Here is a 23,670-nt window from a genome sequence, read left to right as displayed (position 1 = left end):
GGGTGAGTACCACCATGGATCTGAAGATGTGACGTCATCAGTTACTCTCAAAATGTGAGAAGCATACATCTGTGGCCACCACAGAGAGAGGTGTCTAGAGGCCTTGGGCCAGCTTTGTAGGTTTTGCTGAGTAAGGGTTCTGCTCTTTTCAACTGAGATTTAGGGAGAGGAGAGAGTGATTAGAGAGAAGGTTAGTAGCAAGAATTATAGGGTGCTCTGAGGGAGAGGGGGCTCACCAGTCACAAAGAAAGGGGTCTGGAGAACAACCTGGGAAGGTTGGCAGGGATCAGCTGGGGCTTGGGGACATGTATGAGCTCAGAAAGTCCTGACTCCGACATGGTAGGCTTCAAAGAGCCAGGCTGGTCAAAGCTGCCTGAGACCAGGGAACGAGGAGGATGTGCGGCTGTGGCCATGACCTGGATGGACAGGGTGCAAGGCAGCTGGGTCCACCTGCTCGGACACGTGATGCCTGCAGAGATGCAGGATCAGTGAGAAGCTCACCCGGAAGCCAGGACCAGGACAGGCTCCCCACCAAGCCATCCTGGAGCAGCCAGTCTGCACGAAGCCAGGGGAAGAGGTAGAACAAAGAAGGAAACGGCCTTTCCCTTCCCCAGCAGGCTTGTGAGCTCTGGGCCCACTAGGAGCTAGAGGCCGGCAGGAGAGGCGGGAGGCAGGCAGGCTCAGGTGCAGTGAGACCACAGTTTTGACTTGGATTGTACTGGATTTTTTTAATATCAGAGAATCAGACTGTTTATTAACAGCTGAAAGTGACAGGAAAAGCGATGAAGTCTGCCCTAGATTCTTCCCGAAGAGACAGGAGATCTGTTAGAATAATTTTAAAAGACAGCGGTGTGAAAAAAGGTACTGTACCATTTCCTGATTTCCCTTCATTAAGTAGTCCAGCGGTGCTTCAAATATTAACTGGTGTAAAATACTGCTTAATGTGGTAGTTAGGACAAAGACCCCTAAAAAGTTGAAAGTGAAAGTGTTAGTCGCTCAGTCCTGTCCGATTCTTTGTGATCCCACGGACTGTAGCCTGCCAGGCTCCTCCATCCATGGAATTCTCCAGGCAAAAATACTGAAGTGGGTGACCATTCTGTTCTCCAGGGGATCTTCTTGACCCAGAGATCGAACCCACATCTCCCCCATTGCAGGCAGATTCGTTACCAACTGAACCACCAAGAAAACACCTCTAATTAGGGGGGGGGACCAGCACCCACATTTCATTTTTATAAGGGCAAATGCTTATCCCACTGACATTTGAACCCGAGGCAGCGGAAGTCCTCTGACCTGGCTCCCCTCTTGAAGCCTGCCACGCGCGCTGCTTAGGGAAGCCGGGAGCACTTCTTAGAGAAATAAATTAACATATTTATTCCTGAGAGGCTCTCTAGCACCCCTCTACCAGTGTCAGCCGCACTTGGTGTTTATTAGACACAGATAAACCCGACTCTGAAAGAAACGCCTGCCCTTTCCGCAAACCGTTCCAGAGGTCAACTTGGGGCCCCTCCTGCATCAGGAGTCCCAGTGCCCTCCACGTTCCTGGTGCTGGGCCCCAATTCCTGCTGAAATTCATACTGGAAGCTGTCGTCAGGGGAGAAGAACAGACCCCACTCCTCGGAGCCCCCTGCCCCCGGGGGCGCCGGGACGTCGGGGGGCCGCGGCGGCGCGGAGCCGGAGCGGGACGGCGCGCGCACGGCAGCCCCGGGGCCGGCAGAGGGCGCTGCGGCTTCCCCGGCGGGGCTGCGGGGCTGCGGGGCGCGGGTCCCGGCGTGTGCGTCTCGGGGAGGCCCGGACGGGGAGCGCGCCTCTTCGCCCGCCCGCCCGCCAGCCCGCGCGGTCCCCGCCGCCGGCACCTCTCCGGCCAGGCGCGCGGGGTGCGCGGCGCGCTCCGAGGCCCGCGATTCGCCGCCCCCACCCCACCCCGCCCCGCCGCTTCTCTTTGTCCCGGCAAGGCGGCCGGAGGGGCGGCCGCTGCATCCGTGGTGGGGCTTCAGCCTCCGGGTCCGCGCTCCCCACATCCCCCGCGCTCCGAGCCTGGGCGGTGCCGGCGCGGGGTGAAAGCGGGGCGCGAGCGGGCGTGGGCGGGCGGCGGCGGGGACCGCGCGCGGGGGGCGCCCCTGCCTCCTCCGCCCGCGCCGCCGCCGGCTTCTCCCCGCAAGTTTGTGGCCCCCCCACCCCCGTCTGCGGACCTGCGCGGCCGCTTGGCCGGGTCCAGACCTGTCGCCAAAGAGGAAAACTCGAGCTGGAGGCGGAGGAGGCGTGCGGGAAGCCGGTCCGCGATGAGCCTCTCCATCAGGGCAGCGTGGCTTCCTGGGCACCTCCCGAGGCTCTTTCCCACCCAGGTGAGCGGAACCTCCTCTTCCCCGTCCGGCCGGGTCTGGCGGGGCCCCGGGGCCGGCGCTCTCGGACCCTGCGCGGAGCCGGGGAGCGCCCGCCGCGGGGGCGCTGGGCGGCGCGGGGTTGATTTGGGCTTTTCTGCCATCCGAGCGCTTGTTCTCTCCTGCCTGCATCACCTGCTCCGGCTAAGGTTTTTTTTGCAGCTCCTCCGGCACCTTCGCGTGCTGTCAGGTTAAACATCCTCTGTTTTCGAAGGGCTGGTAGGTTGGTTCAACCGAATCCCTACCTCTCCATCCAGCCCCCCCCCTCCCCCCGCCAACAACACCCCCAGCTTTGGATAATTTGTTCTGCGTCTTCGTCTTAATTTAGTATGAATGTGTTATTTCCTTTGAGCTGTGTAATGGTAAAGCAGCAAAGCGGTTTGCTACATCCATTTTTTTTCTTTTCTTTTTTTTTTTTTTTCATTCTGAGCCTGTGCACAGAAGGAATTTCAGGCGCACAAGTGATGTTACTACCATTCTATTTTAAATACAAACACGGAAAGAAGTACTCTTGGCAGGATACCAAAGGCGCCTGTACTCTCTGTTATATAAGTGCTGTTTAAAAAAATATTTCCTCATTGGTAAAGTTATAAAAGGAATTACCAGAGCATCTCTGAAGAGGGTGAAGAGAAGTCAGAGCCACAATTTCGGCTTTAAACCAAAACTTTCCTGGAAGATGAGCATGGTCTTAGCTGGAGATAGCCTTAAAGATAACTTAGGGCCCTTTCTTTGAACTTATTAGGTAAAATTGTAAAACGTTAAAAAAATAGAATAGGTTTTGTAAAGGCTCTTAAGAGACTTGGTGAAAATTCTTTAACTACCTATTGATAGTAATAAAAAAGATCCCGCAGATATTCTTGGTGGTTTTTAACATAGTGACTTATTTTATTTTTTATAGCCAATGGAAACTTAGTAATTATGAGCTGCCAGTTATTAAAGATTTAAATAACCTTTAATATCTCTACTTGTGTTTATGGATTTTTTTTTTTTCAGGGAAGAAGACAGTAGTAGTAATACCAAGTATTCTGATGTCTGGGCACCTCCTTTTGTGATCCCCACCTCAGTGTTCTATTCTAATTGGGTTTTGGTGATGCTGTGATATTTGGATTGTTAAACTCCCTAGTGATTCTAACCTGTAGCTGAGGTGAGACCCATAGGATAGCACCGTTTCTTCTAATTTGTCACTTTGTAGCCCAAGGTGTGGCTACAGTCGTTTAAAGAAAGTAAAAAATAAGTGGTTAGAAATCTGGGGAGAGAAAAATGGTACAGGAAAGGAGATATGTTGAAGAATTATAGCATGTTAACTTCTGTATTTTGCCAAAATATCTTCTTGATTTTTTAAAAATCCACAAAGGAGTTGATATTGTTGTTTAGTTGCTAAACCATGTCCGACTCTGTGCGACCTCATGGACTGTAGCCCACCAGGCTCCTCTGTCCATGGGATTTCCCAGGCAAGAAAACTGGAGTGGGTGGCCATTTCCTCCTCCAGGGGATCTTCCTGACTCAGAGATCCAACCTGCGTCTCCTGCGTTGGCAGCTGGATTCTTTACCACTGAACCACCAGGGAAGTCCCCTGGTAGTTGATGTTTATCGGGACACATGGTCCCCTGTTGACTAAGTTGGGGAGTGGGACATTTCTCTGTGCAGAAGTGACAGTGATGTTGAGTCATGTTGTCAAGATACTCCTTTCTGTTTACATGGAAAGACAATCAAGTCTTATTTTAAAAGATCATTCTCTCTATCATATTCAACACTCATTAAGTGAATACAGACTAGCTGAAAAAGTGCAAAAAAGCTTTCATTGTCTTTAAGACTGGAAATAAACCTGGCTGCTGAGTCAGTGTTTTCTTTCTACCTTATGTAATTCCCAATATCGCAGTCTAGGGGTGGATCTTATGGGTGGTTTGTGAAGGCTTATGTAAGAGCTGCGACTATGCTTTTTCGTATTCTGTGAAACTCCCTGTTTTGGCTATTACATAATTGACACAGTACTGGATCGGAGAAGCCCAAACAGGCGAAGGATGTACAAGCCCAGCCCAGCACAGGCGCTTTCATAATGAATCGCTGCTGCCAAATTAGAGGAAACAGCAGGCACGGAGGTTTGTGAAAGAGAGATAAGAATAGCGTCCAGAGGACCGATGTAAGAGACGACAGTTGTGCTTAGCGGTTTTCTGGAGATTTTAATGCTGCAGTATTAACCTCTCTAGCCTTTTGTGTCTCCCAGCAGAGGCGCCTTGACTGGGATACTAATGAATGTTAAGCTTCAGGGTCCGTTACTCTGGCTCCATCCAAGCCCCCGGGAGGGACGTTGACAATGTGCTCCCATGGCCACAGAAGTTTGCATTTGTAACTGTGGATTTTTTTTTTTTTTTTTAAATAAGGAAGACACTCTCTGCCTCTCACCTCCCTTACGTCACATAAATGTAAGGCTCTACAAACCCTGAATCTCCCTTGTTTCCTAATTATGTTCAAATGTTAACTTTCAAAAATGCTTTTTCTTATTTCAAAATCTGAAGTCTTATGAAAAGACAAAAAAAAAAAAATCTGGCCAATATTGTAGCTGAGCTGCCGAGAAAATGCAGATTGCTAATACCAGGGCTGAGTGGTATTATCAGGAATCAGGTGGTAACCTGGAGAACCAGCTCTGCCTTGCGAACACGCACACACAGGGACTTTTTTGGATCTCAGTGTGAGCCGGAGGCAGAGAGAAGCTGAGACGGAGGCGGGTAAGGAAGGAAAGTGGGTTAAAGCTCTTCCACATCTCAGAGAGACGGCTGCAGAGGGGAAAGGGAGAAAAAAATGAACTACCAAAAGCTGCTTCATTAATAAAGTTAATAGCAACAGATAGCATCAGCTCCATAGGAGACCTTCCTGTAAACTCCTTACGCTCTGTCTTTAATATGAATTCTAAACAGGGAGCAAATTCAGGCCTGGAAAATATCCTGCCGGAAACAAGTGCAGGCTGGGAAGGGCTGGGATGAATTGCTGACTTGTTCCTATTAGCAGTTTTATGGATAAATGGAAGACTGTAATGTCCACCACAGGAATGTTTGAGAGGGGGTTGTTGAAAGGGGTGGTGGGTTTTCCTTTTCTCTGAAGTATTTCTACTTCATATCTGAATTAAGATTCCTCAGATCTTACCATCTTGACCCCTTCCCACCAACCCTCATACCCCTTCCACCCACTTATTTGTCCATCCACACACCCACCCCATTTACCTGCCTACCTAACCACCCACCCACCCATCCATCTACCCATCCATCTATTCACCCACTCACCCATTCATCCACTCACCCACCCATCCATCCATCCATCCATCCATCCACCCACCCACCCATTCATCCATCCAACTACCCACCCATCACCCAACCACCCATCCATCCACTTACCCACCTGTCACCCACCCATGCACCTGTCCATCCACCCATCCAAACATCCATCCACAAAGACACTCCCTTTGACCAAACTTTAGTTTGGCTTCTGGAACTGTGCTGGTGCTTATGAGGCGGGCCTGGTGCTGTAGGCAGGCTCATGGCCAGGGCTTCCCCGCAATAGCACCCACCCCTCTAATTCTGTTGTGGTGGTTTCTCAGACCTGCCCGGGGACCCTCCTCTTTGGTGATGTGAGGTTGTGTTCCTCTTGGGCCTTGGGTGGTGTGTTGGTTTGGGATCAGGTATGGCTGAGGGCCTCACAGGGCAGCTGGAGTCCAGTCCACACCACTACATAAACCAGGAGTAGCGGGGAGGTTGTGTGTCTTCACTGATGGTTCCCACTGGCTTGTAGGAGAGGGGCTTGCAGGAGAGTCTCATTTCAGCCTGGATTCCTGCAGTTTCCTTGGAACAGGTGGTTAAGTGAAAAATGCTGACACTGGGAACTACACGGCTCTTTCTTGGGGGATATTAAGAACTTAGAGCAATTTTGGAGGTGAAACTGAACCCCAGAGAACCTCCGGGGCCTGAAGGTGTTGGGGTTGGTTAGGGTTTGAGAAGGGGAGGGTGCTTATTGGCCGGTGAGGCTCCCGTGTGCTTGGATGGCCGCTCTTTGTGTACTAATCAGAAGACGTGTGTTGACCTGGCAGTCGGTGGTCATGGATCCCTCAGTGGAAAAGGTGAGAAGCCAGTAGGGGAGCAGTAAGCAGGAACTCTCTGCGGGAGAAAGGCCTAGCCTTCCGGGGTGCGTGGGGGACAGGGTGGGGGACAGGATCCACAGCTGTTTACTTCATCAAGCCATTAGCGAATAATCATTTCTGTCCCTGACACAGCCAAGGAAATCCTCCTTACAGATTAAGTCTCTTTGGGTTGTTTGCTGGCAGGTTGGAGCATAAGGGCAGCCTGAATGAATGAGCACACAGGTAGGTGGCTTTGGGAAGATGGCAGGAGTAGGAGGTTGACAGGTGGCATTTGGAAGGTTGTGTGTGTAGGAGGTTGGCGGGCTTACATCTTCTCTGTGCCTGTCACTTGCTGTGTGTGGTCCCTCACATGGCAGGCTTCTTTCACATGCCACCTACCGTGTTTGGAAAATGGGGGCTTGAAGGTTATTCCTGGTTGTGTTGTACTCTGTCCTTAGCTTTTGTAAGCGAGCCCTCTTCTCATTGGCTGTTGTTACATAATTGTTGTTCAGTCGCTAAGTCTTGTCTGACTCTTTGGGACATCATGGATTGCAGCATGCCAGTCTTCCCTGTCCTTCACCATCTCCTGGAGTTTGCTCAAACTCGTGTCCATTGAGTCAGTGATGCCATCCAGCAGTCTCATCCTCTGTTTCCCCCTTCTCCTCCTGCCCTCAGTCTTTCCCAGCATCAGGGTTACATAATGAATCAGTTACATATACTATACATAGTGGTTATATGACACTGTCTTAGTCCCTCTGGACTGCTGTAACAACATACATCAGACTGGCGCCTTGTATACAGCAGAAATTTATTCTCACTGTTGTGGGTTCTGGTTGGCCCAGGATCGTGGTGCTGGCAGGTCTTCTAGGGGCTGCTTTTTGCTCTGTCCTCACTTGATGGAAGGAGCAGGCCAGACGCTCTCTGGGGCCTCTCATTAAGGTACCAATCTCATTCATGGGCTTCCCAGGTGGCACTAGTGGTAAGGAACCTGCCTGCCGATACAGAAACATGAGAGATGTGAGTTTGATCCCTGGATGGGGAAGAGCTCCTGGAGGAGGACATGGCACCCATCCAGTATTCTTGCCTAGAGAATCCCATGGACAGTGGAGCCTCGCCAACTACAGTTCATGGGGTCCCAAAGAATTGGACAAAGAGTCGCTGAAGCGACTTAGCACGCTCATGCAATTTCATTCTTTTGAAGGTTCTGCCCTCATGATCCACTCACCTCCCAAAGTCCCCACCTCCTAACACCATTATCTAGGGCATTAGGTTTTTAACATATGAATTCTGGAGAAATGCAAACATTTCAGACTGTAGTATATATTTAATCAATACTTTATGTGTGGAAACCTATTGATTTTAAGATATAGTCTTGTAACTGGGCACTTTTCAAGCTTTGATCAATTCTAACCTCTTTTTGGTTATTTTTCTTGAATTTTCTAGGTAGACAATCATATCATTTGTAGGTAATTATTATTTTGGTTTCTTTTCTTATTTCTGTTTCATGTTTCATTGCCAGAGTTTAGACTAGATAGGAGAAGAGATTGTTAACTCAGTCTGTTGAGTGATTTTTTAAAATATAAGATTGCCATTTGTTCTCTAGGTCGATGTCCTTCTCCTGTCCCGTAGCAGGTAGGTTGTATGACCCTTCAAGATTTCTCTTTATTAGTCTTGTGATCCTTTGTGTACCTACAGACTCATTGCACCAGTCAGTTCAGTTTCCTTAGCCAAACAAAGCAGTGTGTACACATAGTCACTAGAGGTGAGGCAACAGTGCATGTGATGAGGACTGAGCCAAAATTGATGACAGGTTGATGTTGACTTGGAGAACTTTGACTCACCTGCAGAAATGAAAAGCCAACATAGTGTATTAGCTTCTGTAAAGACTGTAATAAGGCAAATGCATTTGTCCAGAAACATGCTAATATTGATATAGAGGTTTTAAATGCTTTTCAAAAGTAATATGGGTGAAGCATGGAGTACAGAGCCTTGGATTATAAGGAAAGGCGAAGAAACAGCAGAAGCAAATAATGAACACTTCATAGAGAAGTTAAATTTTTATGCTTGACCAGACTTACTGCAAAATACTGTCCTGAAAACTTAATGTGAGCACTATTGCTGTTAAATGACAGTGTAAGAGAAGTCATCTCAAATCATCCAGAATTAATTATCTTTGTACGAGTCTGTTTGAAATTACTCAAAATAGCTTCTGAAGGCAGACAACCCTTCTTTACACACAAATAATTGCCTTCTCAGGTTGTAAATGTTGCTGCATATTAAACCAAGCATATTTTTGTACCTAATTGTTATATTTCTATCAGTTTATTTTATGGGGAAGCCAATTTGAGAACTGAAATCATGCAACAGAATAATTGTGGTTGAAATGAATATTTCTAAGCTTGATGCGTTTTGTCTTCATGTTGAATAATATCTTAGGAAGTGTGAATGACAGACATGCCAAAAATTGCATTTAATTTCCTAAAGACTCTAGTATTAACAAATTTTAGTTCCACTGGTAGCTAGTAATATGTTTTATACTGAGAAAGTCAATATGCTTCTACCAGCAGAGGAAGTTAGTTTAATATAACTACTTTGTGCTCTGCTCGCAAACTTCATACTGAATTTTTTCTGCTGTTTTAGAATTATCATTTTGACAACTATCCAAGGTATTGTAATGGAGTATAAATGTGAGTTAGAACTAATATCTCAGTTTGGAGAGTTAAAACAGAAGAAAACAGATATGTGGTCTGAAAATCACCCTTGTGCAGGGTTGGGACTAGAAAGAGATGAGTCAAGCAGTTGCCTCAAGCACAAAGTTTAAGGGGGTACTAAAAACCTAAGCAATAAAAATAAACAATATTTTAATATGGTTAAAAAATTAAAAATAATGCAAAAATTCATGAACTAATTAGCAAACATTTTAAAAAGACACATTTTAAAAGAGTCTTTTGTAAAAAAAAAAAAAAAAAATATAAGAGTCTTTTGTGTAAGACTCCAATAGGGCATATGATGACTAATCATGTTACTGATCATATTTTTTAAAAATTTTGCTGATTGTGTTTTAATTTAAACTTCTGATATTATTCACCGTGAATATTTTTGCATTAATTTTTAATTTTAAAGATATCATTTATCTTGGAACCACCTCTGGAATGTTAGAATGAGGACATTCTGTAAATTCCTTTTTTCCGAAACAGTATGAGAACAAAATTTCACTGAGTGAGGCAAAAATTGTCAAAGCTGAAATGAAAAGACGTTTAGAAGAAAACACAGAAGTAAATTTTCATGATCTTAGACTAGGCAATGGTTTCTTAGCTATGATACCAAAAACATACAAGTAGCAAAAGGAAACACATTTAGGTTGGGCTTCATAAAAATAGGTTTTAGAGAGTATCATCAACAAAAAGCCCATAGAAGGGGGGAGCAAATTTTTACAAATTATGTATGTAGTAAGAACTTATATACCAAATAGATCAAGAATGGTTGCAACTCAATTATATAAAGATAGAAAGTGAAAGTGAAAGTCACTCAGTTGTGTCTGACTCTTTGGGATCCCATGGATTGTATAGTCCATGGAATTCTCCAGGCCAGAATACTGGAGTAGGTAGCCTTTCCCTTCTCCAGGGGATCTTCCCAACCCAGGGATTGAACCCAGGTCTCCCGCATTGCAGGCAGTTTCTTTACCAGTTGAGCCATAAGGGAAGCCCATATAAAGATAAACAACCCAACTAAAAGTTGGGCAAAGACTTCAAGTTGATATTTCTCCAAAGAAGATATACTAATGGCTATTATACTTATTAAAAGGTGGTGAACCTCGGTTATTAGGGAGAAAAAAATGAAAAGCACGAGATAATCACTACTCTCCACTAAGATGGCTGACAGAAAATACAGGCAATACCAAGTATTGATGACTATTGGAACCCTGATCCATTGTTGGTGGAACTGTGAAACAGTGTGGCCACTTTGGAAAATTGTTGCTGGTTACTCAAGTTATAAACACAGAGATATGATATAGCCAGCAATTTCCTTCCTAAGCATATACCTAAGAGAATTGAAACTTATACACCAGTTTGTGTGTAATATAAAAACTTATACACCAGTTTGTGTGTAATAGCCCTAAACTGGAAACAGTCCTGGTGTCCATCAGCTGATGAATGGGTAGAATGTGGCATGTTCATACAATAGAACGTTAGTCATTCATAAAAAGGAGTGAAGTACAGTCTCATGCTACAACATGTGTGAACTTGGAAACATTTTAAGTGGAAGAAGCCAGACATAAAAGGCCACATGTTATGTGTTCCATTTATATCAAATATCCAGAAAAGGCAGATTTGTAGAGACAAAATAGATCAGTGGTTGTCAGATGTTGGGCATAGGGAGAATAATGGGGTACCTGCTAATGGGGACAGGGTTTCTTTGTGGGACAGTGAAAATGTCTTCGAATTTGATAGTGACAGATTTAGTGAGTCTGTTAAAACCACTGAATTGCACCCTTTAAAATGGTACAATTTATGGCATGTTAGTTGCATATCAGTTAAGCTGTTATTTAAAAAATATATTCATCTTGGTTACTGAATTTTTTGGTTCCTCTTAAATTTCGCAAAGGCTTTGTCACACCTTAGATCTGACCCCTGTGTTACTTAACAACAACAGGCTTGTTGCCTTTGAATTTAGTAAAATATCTAGGTTGGAAGATCAGAAACTCCGGAAGGTTGGTCCTTATGTGTAAAGCAACAGCAACTGATACTAGAGAAGGAAACTCCAGTGAGTTGGTAGAACCTTGAGAGCAACATTGTGTGAGCTTTTAGTGGGGGATTCCTGGGAGGGGGGCGTGGGGGGCACTAGTGCTAAAGAACACCTCCCTCCCCCACCCACCCACCTGGTCAATGCAGAAGACATAAGAGAAGTTGGTTTGAGCCCTGGGTGGGGAAGATCCCTGGAGGAGGGCATGGCAACCCACTCAGTATTCTTGCCTGGAGAATCCCAAGGACAGAAGAGCCTTGTGGGCTACATTCCATGGGGTCACAGAGAGTCAGACATAACTGAAGCAACTTAGCACGCATGCAAAATCTGTGCGTCCAGCAGGGCCCTGCCGTGTATCAATCATGGTAGTGCGGTCTGCTGTCCATGGCTCTGTAATCACTGGGAAAAGCTAACATCATCGTAACAGATTTCTTTTTTTATTTTCAACTTTTTATTTTATGTGGCGTATAGCTGATTAACAATGTTGTGGTAGTTTGAGGTGAACAGGAAGGGACTCAGCTGTGTATATCCATGTATCTATTCTCCCCCAAACTCCCCTCCTCTCCAGGCTGCTACATAACACTGAGCAGATTTCCCTGTGCTATGCAGTAGGTCCTTGTTGGTTTTTCCATTTTAAATATAGTAATGTGTACATGTCCATCCCAAACTCCCTAACTGTCCCTTCTCCCTGTCTGCTGTAAGTTCGTTCATTCTCTAAGTCTGTGTAACGGATTGTTTAATAAGGAGGAGATAGGCTATACTTTATAGAGTAACACTGTCCAACGGAATTAACAGTGTGGCCACATTAACGTTTCTAGTAGCCATATTTAAAAGGAAAACAATAGATAGGATGAGTTTAAATATATTTTATTTAACCTAATCCATCCAAAATGTTATCTTCAGATAATTGATATTAAAAATAGGGAATGAGAAATAGATGGATGGTCTAAAAAGAGGTCAAAAGGTTTAATTTGCAACTGGCTGCAAGTTCATACAAAAAAAAAAAAAAAAGCAACTTAACAATAGGAGCTCATTTAACAGGTCTCCTGGTAGGAGGGAAGATTACTTAAGTGCTTTCGGCTCCATTTCAGAAGACGCACCTTGGAACATGTGGGTTTTTGTATACCGGGTGCTCACACGGCCTCTACTCCATTGGTTTTAGTCCCAGCAGCGCTGGGCGCCCCGTGTGACCTCCACAGCGGCAGGGGTGGTTGTGGTGGGGTTCATAGCAGTGGGAAGTGGTGGGGGTGCTGGTTGGGAAGGGCCTGAGGTAGATGGGTTACTGAGTATATTATTAAAAGTAATGTAATGACATACTTAGCCCAGAGGGAGTTGGCAGTAAATAGGGACCAGGTGGGAAGAAGGAACCAGAAACGTGCTCTCAGCCCTTCCGAACACTGGCGGCGATTCATTTCTTGTCTTCTAGGTGCCCTGAAGATGTGCTGGGTTGGAACGGAAACAGTTTATACCCAGACTCCCTGATGCTTCTCAGAAAAATGACGTGTGCACAGCGATAGGTAGTTTTGAAGATTTAATTGTTTCATAATCACTGGGTTTTCCAATTCTGTCTATTTTCTTATTTGGAAAAATGGTAAAATTGTCATTTTTGCAGGTAATAAAATGGTTGAGTAACAGTAATTTTATGTGAGTCAGCCTAATAATAGTAGGCATTCTGTAGTCTCTTGCAGTAGCGTTTGGGAGGAAAGTTTGTGTCTTTTCTACCACCTAACAACTATTCTTCTCTCTGGGCAATTTAGAGAGGAAAGTAAATCTTGCTGATTTATTGTGAAATACAGTTTTATTAAGGATTTAATTAATGTTAATATTGTAGGATTTATAGTTGCTCGGGCTTTTTATTTCTCCTGAATTCTAAGAATGTAAGAAGCATGATAAGTATAAATTTGGTACAATTTAAGAAAATTAAGATCTGGAAAATGGACATGATTATTCATGTATCAGAGGTGTTCTTCCCCTGATAAAAGCCTTAAGTCCTTAAGATCTTTCATTTATATGGTGTATTTAAGAATCGGTTTTCAGATCATTAACTACTTGAGGGATTAAGATAGAAAGAAAATTGAAGTCATGTAATCCATTGAGGATTAATCTGAATGTAAGATTAAGTATCTCTGAAATCCTAGCCAATGGAAAAATGGTGAGTTTATTGAAACAGCTCCCCTTATGAAGAGCTTATTCGTGGCACAGTTATTGTCTAGATTCAAGAACTCCTACACTAACTTTAGTTTCCTAGTGAGACATAGTAGTGTAGTGAAGTACTGTTTACATATCCCTGGATCCTGCCCCTTTCTTCTGAATTTTCCTGTGCCCTTTCTTTTTAAGGTTTCCACACATGAATTGTCAACTAGGGCAGATTGTCACCAATGGCAGTAAAACTGGTTTTCTGTGGGTCAAGGTAAGTTTACGTGGATTTCTATTCAATTTATAATTCCACTTGACTGGGACACATAGTTGCCTCTTAAATGTTGTGTGAGACTTCTTGGTACTCCAAGTAAATCGCTGGTGGTGAATTTGGGGAAATATTATTAATGATGCAAGTGAATTAAACTGGATTTTCATGCGAAAATGTAATTTAGTTTTGCTTTTTTTAAGATGTGAGAATTATATTCAGACATGTATTGGAACTCCAGTTCAAGCAACGTGTTTTGTTAACGATTTTAAAATTGAGGAGTGTGTCTATAAAGACATCTCTTTCCTAGGGTTAATTAATCTTTTTCAGCGACGAAAGGTTGTGGTGTGGTTGTTAACATGTGTTTAATAATATCAGTTGACAGAAATAGGACAAGATGATGCAGTTGTTTTTAAGGGTTTGCTTTGATTAGAGAATGTGCTTCTTGAGAGAGAAAGACTAGATTGGGAGGGAAAAAGTTAATGAAATGCAAACAGAATTCATTAAATGGTGCATAGAAGCTTTCCTGAACCACCAAGATTGCGGAAAGTTTCAAACATTTGAGACGCTTGAGAGACACTTTTCTGAGGGCTGTTCCAGCCCATATGGCATTTTGTGCAAATTTGACAAAGGCATCTGAAGCATGGACCTTTTACTTCCATCTGATGGGTAAGGGTTGGACTGCACTAATTTTTAGAACGAGGCACTTTATTGCCATATGCTGGAAAATTGTAACATAATTAAATCACCCATCTTTAAGGCATTAAAGTTGTGATAAAAATACAATTTTTTAAATGATGCGATTGGAGTCCCCTTGAGTTTGTTTTGTTCTCTGGACAGATTCTAAGGAAGGGAGGCTTTTTGAGTTCTGCTCCTTGAAGACAGGAGAAAAAGTAATAGCTTGGGGTATGTCTTTGATCGGACACTTGGATTGATTGAAAGAAACTTATTAGAAGGACAGTGGCTACTGTAGGTTTGGAGGCCAGAGGGGTGGCCTGAGTTTTCTAGGCGTAAAACTCAGGAGGGAAAACCTAAACCTTGTTTTAAACCAAATTAATGACAAGTTAATGCAATTTAGTGATAGAGAATGTGTACTTCAGATTTCCAGCACTCCTAAGGTGGTTTTATTCTGTAGATCATCATCTCTGTAATATTCTTGTTCTTAAGGACTATTTAAACTTGAGTTTTTCCCCAGGAAGACGGAGTTGCCTTCCAAATGTTGGGTGTGTCCATAATGGCTGGCTTTTCCTTGCTGCTGAGTTTTTGTAATTAATCTTTTGATGAGATAAAAAGCTGTTAATGGGTTAAAGTTGTTGTTAGTGGGTGGCTATTGATTGACAAATACAGGGGAAGAGAGAGAGCACAGTGTTGGGCCCAGAGAGAGGGCTGCGGGTGGAGAATGTGACTGGTAATTGATAGGTAACTGAGGTTAGAAAAAGGACAGATAGGTGATGGTGCTGGTGTTCTTGGTAGCTGAGGTCATGGGTAGAGGTCATGATGATTGTTGGCATGGTCAGGACGGTGGTGGCAGCCACTGGGACACGGATGAATCATACAGAGGAAAGGACTGGGAAATGGGGGCGAGGCTGGGCCATAGACACAAAATATGTGGCCAGGGAAAAAGCTTTTCCTTTCTTGGGTGCTGATGACAGAACTGATTAGAGGGAGCTCCAAGGGGCTTCTCTTTGTGGAATGATAAACACATTCTGTTATGGTGTCAGTTATCCATCTCTTCTTCCCCTGGAGGAAACCCACTTACCACAAGAATCACAATCGAGAGACTTCAGAGGGACTTCCCTGGTGGTCCAGTGCTTAGACTCTGTGCTCCCTGCTCTGGGAGCCGGGGTTCGATCCCTGGTCGGAGAACTAGATCCCACGCAACACAGCTAAAGGATCCTGCATGTCACAGTGAAGATGGAAGATCGCACGTGCCTCAGCTAAGACTGGGCGCAAAGAAATAAATAAAAATAAATCTTAGGAGAAAAGAGACCTCAGAGAGTACTTGTAATTCCAGTGAACGTTGGTGTTTATTTCGCTTACCCCTGCCACGGCCCACATTTCTTTCCTGTGTGTGTGGAGGGGGGCGGGTGGGGAGTTGGGGGGGGTTGATCCTCAGAATACAAGGTAGAAGAACACGTGATCAGTTAAAAGAACCGTTTATTTGACTTATGGAAAGAGGCCCTGGTGTTATTTATATCTGAAACCTCTCTTGCCCACTCCCACCATATGTACATGATTGAAGAAAGAAACGATGTGGATTTTTTTTTTTTTAATGAGTTCAGCGGCAGAAGGAAAAGGGGAAAGAGGATTAGGGAGGCTTATGTGAGTTAATTCCCCTCTAGATAATTGCTTAGCTGTGTGTTTCACTTTGTTTGTAGATATTATGCCTGATTTTTTTCTTTGCCTTTGGAATACCAAGGAAAGAATGAGAATATGATGTTTTGGGTCTAATATTTGGTACCTGTGACTTTGAGCTAATAATTTCTTGTTCCACTGAGCTCAGATGGTAAAGAACCTGCCTGCAATGTGGGAGACCTGGGTTCTATCCTGAAGTTGCGGAGATCCTCTGGAGAAGGGAATGGCAACCCACTCCAGTATTCTGGCCTGGAGAATCCCACGGACAGAGAAGCCCGGTGGGCTATACTTCATGGGGTCACAAAGAATTGGACATGACTTAACAACTAACACTTTCATTTTTATAGGGAGAATGATATTTACTACGAGGAAAGGTCTGTGAGAACAACAGCTTCATAAATGTTAAAATGAAACAATGATATTTAAGAACAATCCAGCACTCTCATTATCATTAATCTTCATAAATTGGGAGTTGACATATTTTATCACTCTGTGATCCAAATAATTGCCTTGATTATTTTAATAAGAGATCCTTTCTGCTGATTATGTGAAGAGGTAGGTCCACTGCAGCAGGAGAGATGTGGACATAAAGAGTAGCTTTTTAAACGGCAGGGTTAGTGGGTTATCATATGGTGGGAGGTGTTAGGTTCAGTGCATAGCACCATGTACATAGCACGTTGCTAAATGGAGTGATGTGACTTCACAGTGTTCAAATGCTGGTTCTGTCTACCATTTCAGTGACTGCTCACTTGCTTCGATTCTGTGTGAGCCCATGTGTGTGTGGGTTTGTGTGTGCACGCTCAGTCCCTAAGTCATGTCCGACTCTTTGCCACCCCTTAGACTGTAGCCCACCAGGCTTCTCTGTCCTCACTGTCTTGTTTGTTTATTGAACACTGTTTAAGGTAGGTGCTGCCAACACCCTCATTTTCCAGCTCAGAAGTGGTGAGTATTGAAGCTGGATCTTGCAGCCAGCTGTGCCCTTAACCATTGGCCTCTACTGCCTGCCTGGACATCAGACTGGGTCCCCTCCTGAAAGTCTTTTTTTGTTTCCAGAATTCTGTATCCCCCATTGTATGAAGCTCAATAGTGTCATAGACAGAACTGCTTGAAAATGGAGCAGATCATTCTGTCAACAGGCACCGTCTGAACAGGGCCAGAGGGATCCTAGATACAAAAATCTGTGGGCTTCCCTCGTGGTCTCTTAGTTAGTACTCTGAGCTTCCATAGCTGGGGGCCTGGGTTCGATCCCTGGCTGGGGGACTGAGATCCCATAAGCCATGCAGCTTGGCCAAAGGGAAAAAAATACTTGCACCATGTAGTGAGATGTGAGGAATTGTTGGTTATAATTTGTTTCCTAAAGACCTTAGAGATTTTTAAAGACTTAAATTTTTTTTTCCCACCAAAGAAAGTCCTGTGAGTCTGAAATACCTAAATGTCAAATAGGACTGAAATACACTCAGATTTTTGAATATGTAAAGAAACTTGGCAGTGCATATATTTTATTTTCTGCATTCAAATGATCCTCAGGAATAGATTAGAAGCACCAGCGTATCAAGGTCCATTATTTCAGGGATACTGAGGTTAATCTTTTTCCCTACCCATCTTTTCCTTAGGCAGAAAACATAGGAGTAGAGACCAACCATATTTCAATATTTAAATCCACAGGCCCAGAGCCCAGAATGTTAGGAAATTGGTTGTTGGGGGTGAGGGGAGGCAGAGTCAATAGAAGTCACGTGGATGATTCCATCAAGATGATAAGAAATCACTTAGTCTTTTCTGTTGTCTGTTTTAAATGGTGCATAAGACCGCTCAGTTTTCCATGCACTGCTCTCTCAAATTGTTAGGTACATGCTGTCATCCAGCCCTCTAGCTAGGAATTAAATCTGTGTTCTGTTGGATTCGAGGCCAGATTTGATTAAACTAGGTCATCAGGGCATGCTCACAGGGGCCTGGATCTCACTGGCAGTGTGCCATCTTTGGTAATTAATGGGTAAGCCCGCCAGTAGGCAAATGCAATGGCTTCACTCCTGCTATTAGAGACAGATAGCAGGGAGCTGTGTGATATTTGAACAGGCGTCCAGTTAGTGATGAATTACAACAGGAGTCCTGGAAAAGTTCCTGCGTTCCTCACTTTATGTCAGATGAGTTCATCACATTTAAAATGATCACAGAAACTACAGAAGGATTAAAAATGAATGGGTTATTCAAACGTTTTATGACGTTGCTTTAAGCTTGCACATTTTTCATACAATGTGTATTTCCAGCCCCATCTTCCCTCCTCTCAGAAACACTGAGAACCTCTGCAGACATCTGCCAGTTGGCAGTGGTTTCCTGGGGCAGAAGGTCAGGACTTTGTGTCAAGAGGTCACATGGAGATCCATTTCTAGCTCTTCTTTTGAAGGTTTAACTTGGTTCTGTTCAACAACAGGAGCTTGAACTAAATGGCTTTTTAAGATCTCCTTTTGCCTGCAAAGGGCTTTGTGTTTAATCCATCCTCATATTTCTGTGGTTGTTATTCTTCGTACTTAGCATCCTGATTGTTAAAAATGCTGTGTGTTTATGTCCACATGCTAAGATGGAGACCTTTGTCTGGATGCCAGGAGAGGTAGAGAATGTCCCCGATGGCTCAGACGGTAAAGAATCCGCCTGCGGTGCAAGAGATCTGGATTCCATCCCTGGCTCAGGAAGATCCCCTGGAGAAGGGCATGGCAACCCGCTCCAGTATTCTTGCCTGGACAATCCCATGGACAGAGGAACCTGGTGGGCTACAGTCTATGGGGTCGCAAAGAGACACGAATAGCGACGAACGCTTTCACTTTCAACGATAGGAGAATGAATTAAATGACTTTTTAAGATCTGCTTTTGCCTGAAAAGAACTTTGTGTTTAATTTGTCTTCATATTTTTATGGTCGTTATTCATTGTACTTAGCTTCTTGATTGTTAGAAATGCTGTGTGTGCTTAGCGTCCTTCCTCTAGATGCCAGGAGAGGCAGAACGGCCTTTGCAGAAGTGGTTGTCACTCTTTGTGGCTTGAGGAGCAGCCTTGGCACGTGGGGGAGGGAGGCAGGTCTGTGCATTTTGTAATCTTGCTCCCGTAGGTCCAGCTTGTCAACAGAATGTGCGCGCCATGAGGGCTGGCAGCCTGTTTATGCACTGCTATTTTCCTGGCACCTGGACCACCGAATGCCTGACACGTGCTGGGTGCTCGGTGAATGTTTATAGAATGAACAAGGCAACCTGGAAGCTTTTGGCTCTGGAAGGAGGAGTCCTTTCTCTTTCATCTCATTTCAAGGAAAGGAAGACTCATGCAGTCCTTCTTTCTACAGCAGAGATATATTGAGAGACCACGGTTAAGACCGCGCTTTGTTTAAAAAACTAGAAAGAGAAAAAAACTTTTATTCATGGCATATGTTACTCAGTGGAAGCCTTGGCTTTGTGGGAGAGCCCCTCATAAGTTGGGTTCCTCTTTATGCTCTTTTGAAAATTGAACTATAGTTGTTTTACGATGTTGATTTACAATGTTGTGTTAGTTTCTTTGTTGTTGTTGTTCAGTTGTTCACTTGTATCCGACTCTTTGAGACTCCATGGACTGCAGCATGCCAGGTTTCCCTACCCTTCACCATGAGTTTGCTCAAACTCATGTCCAATGAATAGGTGATGCCATCCAACCATCTCATCCTCTGTTGTCCCCTTCTCCTCCTGCCTTCAGTCTTTCCAGCATCAGGTCTTCTCTAATGAGTCAGCTCTTCACATCAGATGGCCAAAGTATTGGAGTTTCAGCTTCAGCATCCATCCTTCCAATGAATATTCAGGGTTGATTTCCTCTAGGATTGACTAGTTTGATCTCCTTGCAGTCCAAGGGACTCTCAGGAGTCTTCTCCAGCACCACAGTTTGAAAGCATCAATTTTTCGTCACTCAGCCTTCTTTATGGTTCAACTCTCACATTCATACATGACTACTGGAAAACCCATAGCTTTGACTGTATGGGCCTTTGTTGGTATTTACTTATAGGCTAACACCCGGGGTCCTTAGCAGAAATACAGGGCTCTTCATGCATGCTGTGGTTCCATGTTTTATTTGTTTTTCTTAGTACATACTCATTTTTTTTTAGTTCAGGTGCATAAATGTTTATCAAATATCTGACTTGTAATATTTACTATGCTCGATGCTGAGAACATAAAAGGAATAAAATTAGGTTTTTGCCTTCTAAGAATTTATAGTCTAATGAGATAGCCTAGTAAGTAAACAGTGTCAAAAGGATGGTTTAAAGGAAGGTCACCAGGGAGGCATGGAGGTGTGGAGCTCCCACACCGAGCTCTCTGCATCCTTTCTAAGCCACTTGCAGTGAGTATATTTGGGGGCTGATCAGTATTGGTCTAATGTTAGAATTTTATATCTGCAGTACCACTTAACAATAGTTGCTGTACTGAAAAATAACTTTAGGTACTGTAAGAACTCCGGTAGTCAAAAGAAGTGAATTATATTCAGATAATAGCACCTAGTATGGCAAGATACAGGTATTTTGGAAATATTTTCAGTGATGGGGGATGTGATCATTGAGTTTTAAAGAAAATTCAATTAGTCAGAAGAGTCTTCCAGTAAGATTTCCTTTGAGTTACCGTTTCACGATATTCTAGTCCCCTCCAATTGCTCAGCTATTGGTGAAAGAATTACGTTGGCCCGAATGGGCTAGATTTTGATGGAGGTGGTTTTGCTGTCTCTTCTGGAGACTGTTTGCCACCATCTGGGGATGTTTATGGTTGTCACCCCTGCTTGTTGGCCTCTAGTGGGTACTGGCCAGGGCTGCTGTTGATCACTCTGTAATGCATGGGACAGTCCCCCATAAAGAATTTTCTGACCCCAAATGTCAGTTGTTGGCAAAGTGGAGATTCACTGATCTGGATGAATGGCCTGTATTTCTCATATTCTCTAGAAAAATTTACAAGGTCCAGAATCAAATGCCCATAAGGATATTTTTAAAAAAAGATGATTTTGAACGTGGTTGGAGGCTAAGTAGGAGGTGGGATGGTGATGGTGAATTTTCACTATTAGCCTTTTTTCTTTTTTGACTTTTCTGCAAGTCTTTTTTTTCCCCCCTGGTAACAAGCTTGTTTTTATTAGTTAATTGTTTGATGATCGCTTAACAGGTTTTGGAGACCACCGCTAGTGCATCCGGTGTGTAGCACAGACCCTGTAACAAAGTGCACTGTTAGCACACACGTGTCGGACGATTGTGTGGAAGCATGTATTCCTGGAGAGAACATTTTGTTTGTCTTCTATAAACTCCTCTCATTCGTCCACATCGAGCGAAAAGGAAAATGTGCTCCCAGAGTTTATGACAGTCGTTCCGTAGATCCAGAGAGAGTGTTAGGTCAGTAAAAAAGCAGACAGCTGGCTCCCCAAGAGGGAGACGTTCTCGACTCAGTGCAGCTTGTTGGGAAAGCTGGACAGGCAGAAACGCGGCCGAAGTTCAGAAGAGCCCGCTTGGTCTGGGGCCACAGAGGCATCTGCTCCAAGCAGACAGCTGTACTGAAAAGCAAACTCGACACAAAGCTAGGGCAGGAGAGCCAGCAGGCAGGATGTGCCGTCCTCAGAGGAGACAGGAGCTCAGCTGAGCGGTCACACTGCCAACGAAGCAGGCTGATGGAGCGAGAGCCACACAGGCCTGTCCTGGGGACCCACCAGCGCAGATTCTGTCGACAGAAGCTATTGAAACATGTATATGTTACCATATGTGAAATAGATGACCAGTCCAAGTTTGATGCATGAAAGAGGGCACTCAAAGCCGGTGCACTGGGATGACCCTGAGGGATGGGATGGGGAGGGAGGTGGAAGGGGGGTTCAGGATGGGGGACACATGTACACCCATGGCTGATTCATGTCAATGTATGGCAAAAACCACTACAGTATTGTAAGGTAATTAGCCTCCAATTAAAAAAAAAAAAAAAGCTATTTCCAGTTTCCCTCTGTGAACCCTTCGCTCCAGCCATATGTCCCTGCCTGTTCTCCAGACACGCCTTTCCCTGCCTGCTCACCGTGTCCTTCTGTCTGGAATCCATTCGTTCGCTCTCTGACTTCGGGTTTTCTTTTACAAAATCCAGCTCAGGTTCTCAGCCCTTCGTGAATCCCTCCCTGAGTTTTTCAGCATCAGAAATCTTCACCCGTCTGAGCCCCCCACCCCATCTCTACTCCTCCAGATTCAGGAGGCAACTCGCAGGCCTGGATTATTGCCAGGGCTTCAGGGTGGCTGCCGTCAGCTCGTTGTATCTGGATCCTGAGTCCCAGGGTTGGGCTGGGTAGAGATATCGAGAAAACCAGGAGGGTGCACTCTATAGAAACTTCAGGTGTTTAAAAAAAAAAATCATCTGGGGAGGAATTCATCTTTCTGTGGTTGTTGAAGCCGACACTAGGGACAGAACAGCATCCCTCTTCTGGCCACAGGAGTCCATTGGAAGAACGCCCTCCAGGCAAGAGATTTTGGCCAGAGTCTGAACATAGCCACCTGCCTGCTGGTGTAAGCTTTGAGTGAAGGTTCTGACAGTCCCTGGGCTTCCCTGGTGACCCAGACAGTAACAAATCTGCCTGCAATGCAGGAAACCTGAGTTCGATCCCTGGGTTGGGAAGATCCCCTGGAGAAGGAAATGGCAGCCCACTCCAGTATTCTTGCCTGGAGAATTCCGAGGACAGAGGAGTCTGGTGGGCTACAGTCCAGGGGTGGAAGAGAGTCAGACACAACTGAATGACTTAACACTTTCACTTCCACACTCTGACCATCCCTGCAGACAAAGAAGGGACGTGAAGGAGGCCTTATAATGTGTCTGCAAACCCCAGACCCAGAGGCAGACAGAAATGTAATTGCCAGCGTGACGTTAGGACAGGGAAAGTCCGCCCCCCACTCCTCGTACAGGACCCCGTCTGATGGTTTTGGACGCGGTTGGAATGCACCAGTGCTTGTTTCCTTAGAGTCCAGCTTCAGCAGGGAAAGTGTGTGGGTCTTGTCTTGGCCACGAGCTCAGGAGAGAGGACTCGCTTGCTCATTGGCCAGAGCCCACTCCCCCCGCCAGGTGGTCCTGTCCGGCTCACCGGGGACCCCCTCTCCACATTCAGGCTGAAGCCTTGCAATATTGTGCAGAATGCCCAAGAGCAGTGGGTTGTGATCAGCTCTGTTTAGAAGAACAGTGTTCCAAACAGATATTGCCCAGAGGGTATGCTTAACATTAACGTGTCAAGCAGTAGAAGGAAGAAGAGACTTGTGAAAATGAAGCTTAATTTTGCTACAGAGAACTTTTATTCTTTCTACTGCATTTTTTTTAAGGATGCTTCTGAACCATCCCAGAGGTCGGTCTTTAGACAGTTGATTCATTTTACAGCAAAAACTCAGATCCATTAAAATTAAAGCCTCCTGCTGGGTGTTAAAATTTCATTATCATACCTCTCCTTATTACAGATACTTGTTTTCTATTCATATGAGACCACTGGGAAGAGAAGATTTACCTTGATATTTGTATTCAGAATATTCAGTTACCTGTTTACCACGGTTTCATTTATTTCTGGGTGAAAATTTCCCCTTTTTGTGTGCAGTTGAGTATGTCTCTTAAGTTGCCAAAGAGGAGTGGAATATTGCTATTAAATTTGGATGATCATTTATTTGCGAGTTAAAATGTCTTCTGAAAAGGATGAA

General features: G+C 44.6%; 1 protein-coding gene across 3 annotated transcripts in view; it reads left to right on the top strand.

Annotated features, from left to right (window-relative positions):
* Positions 1-2,204: 2,204 nt before the first annotated feature.
* Positions 2,205-23,670, top strand: part of MTUS2 (microtubule associated scaffold protein 2) — a 369,171-nt gene continuing 347,705 nt past the window's right edge. For 2 of the 3 annotated variants that reach the window (XM_043891579.1, XM_043891576.1), the window contains exons 1-3: positions 2,205-2,342; positions 12,656-12,746; positions 13,567-13,639. The gene's annotated coding sequence lies outside the window, so the exon portion shown is untranslated. Of the gene's footprint in view, positions 2,343-8,089; positions 8,119-12,655; positions 12,747-13,566; positions 13,640-23,670 lie in introns of all 3 variants that reach the window. The other variant, XM_043891578.1, reaches the window with a different exon arrangement.

This window comes from Cervus elaphus, chromosome 30 (assembly GCF_910594005.1).
Source record: "Cervus elaphus chromosome 30, mCerEla1.1, whole genome shotgun sequence".
Classification (NCBI taxonomy): Eukaryota; Metazoa; Chordata; class Mammalia; order Artiodactyla; family Cervidae; genus Cervus; species Cervus elaphus.
The sequence above is the reverse complement of the archived record's forward strand: the minus strand, read 5'-3'. Positions and strand labels throughout refer to the sequence as shown.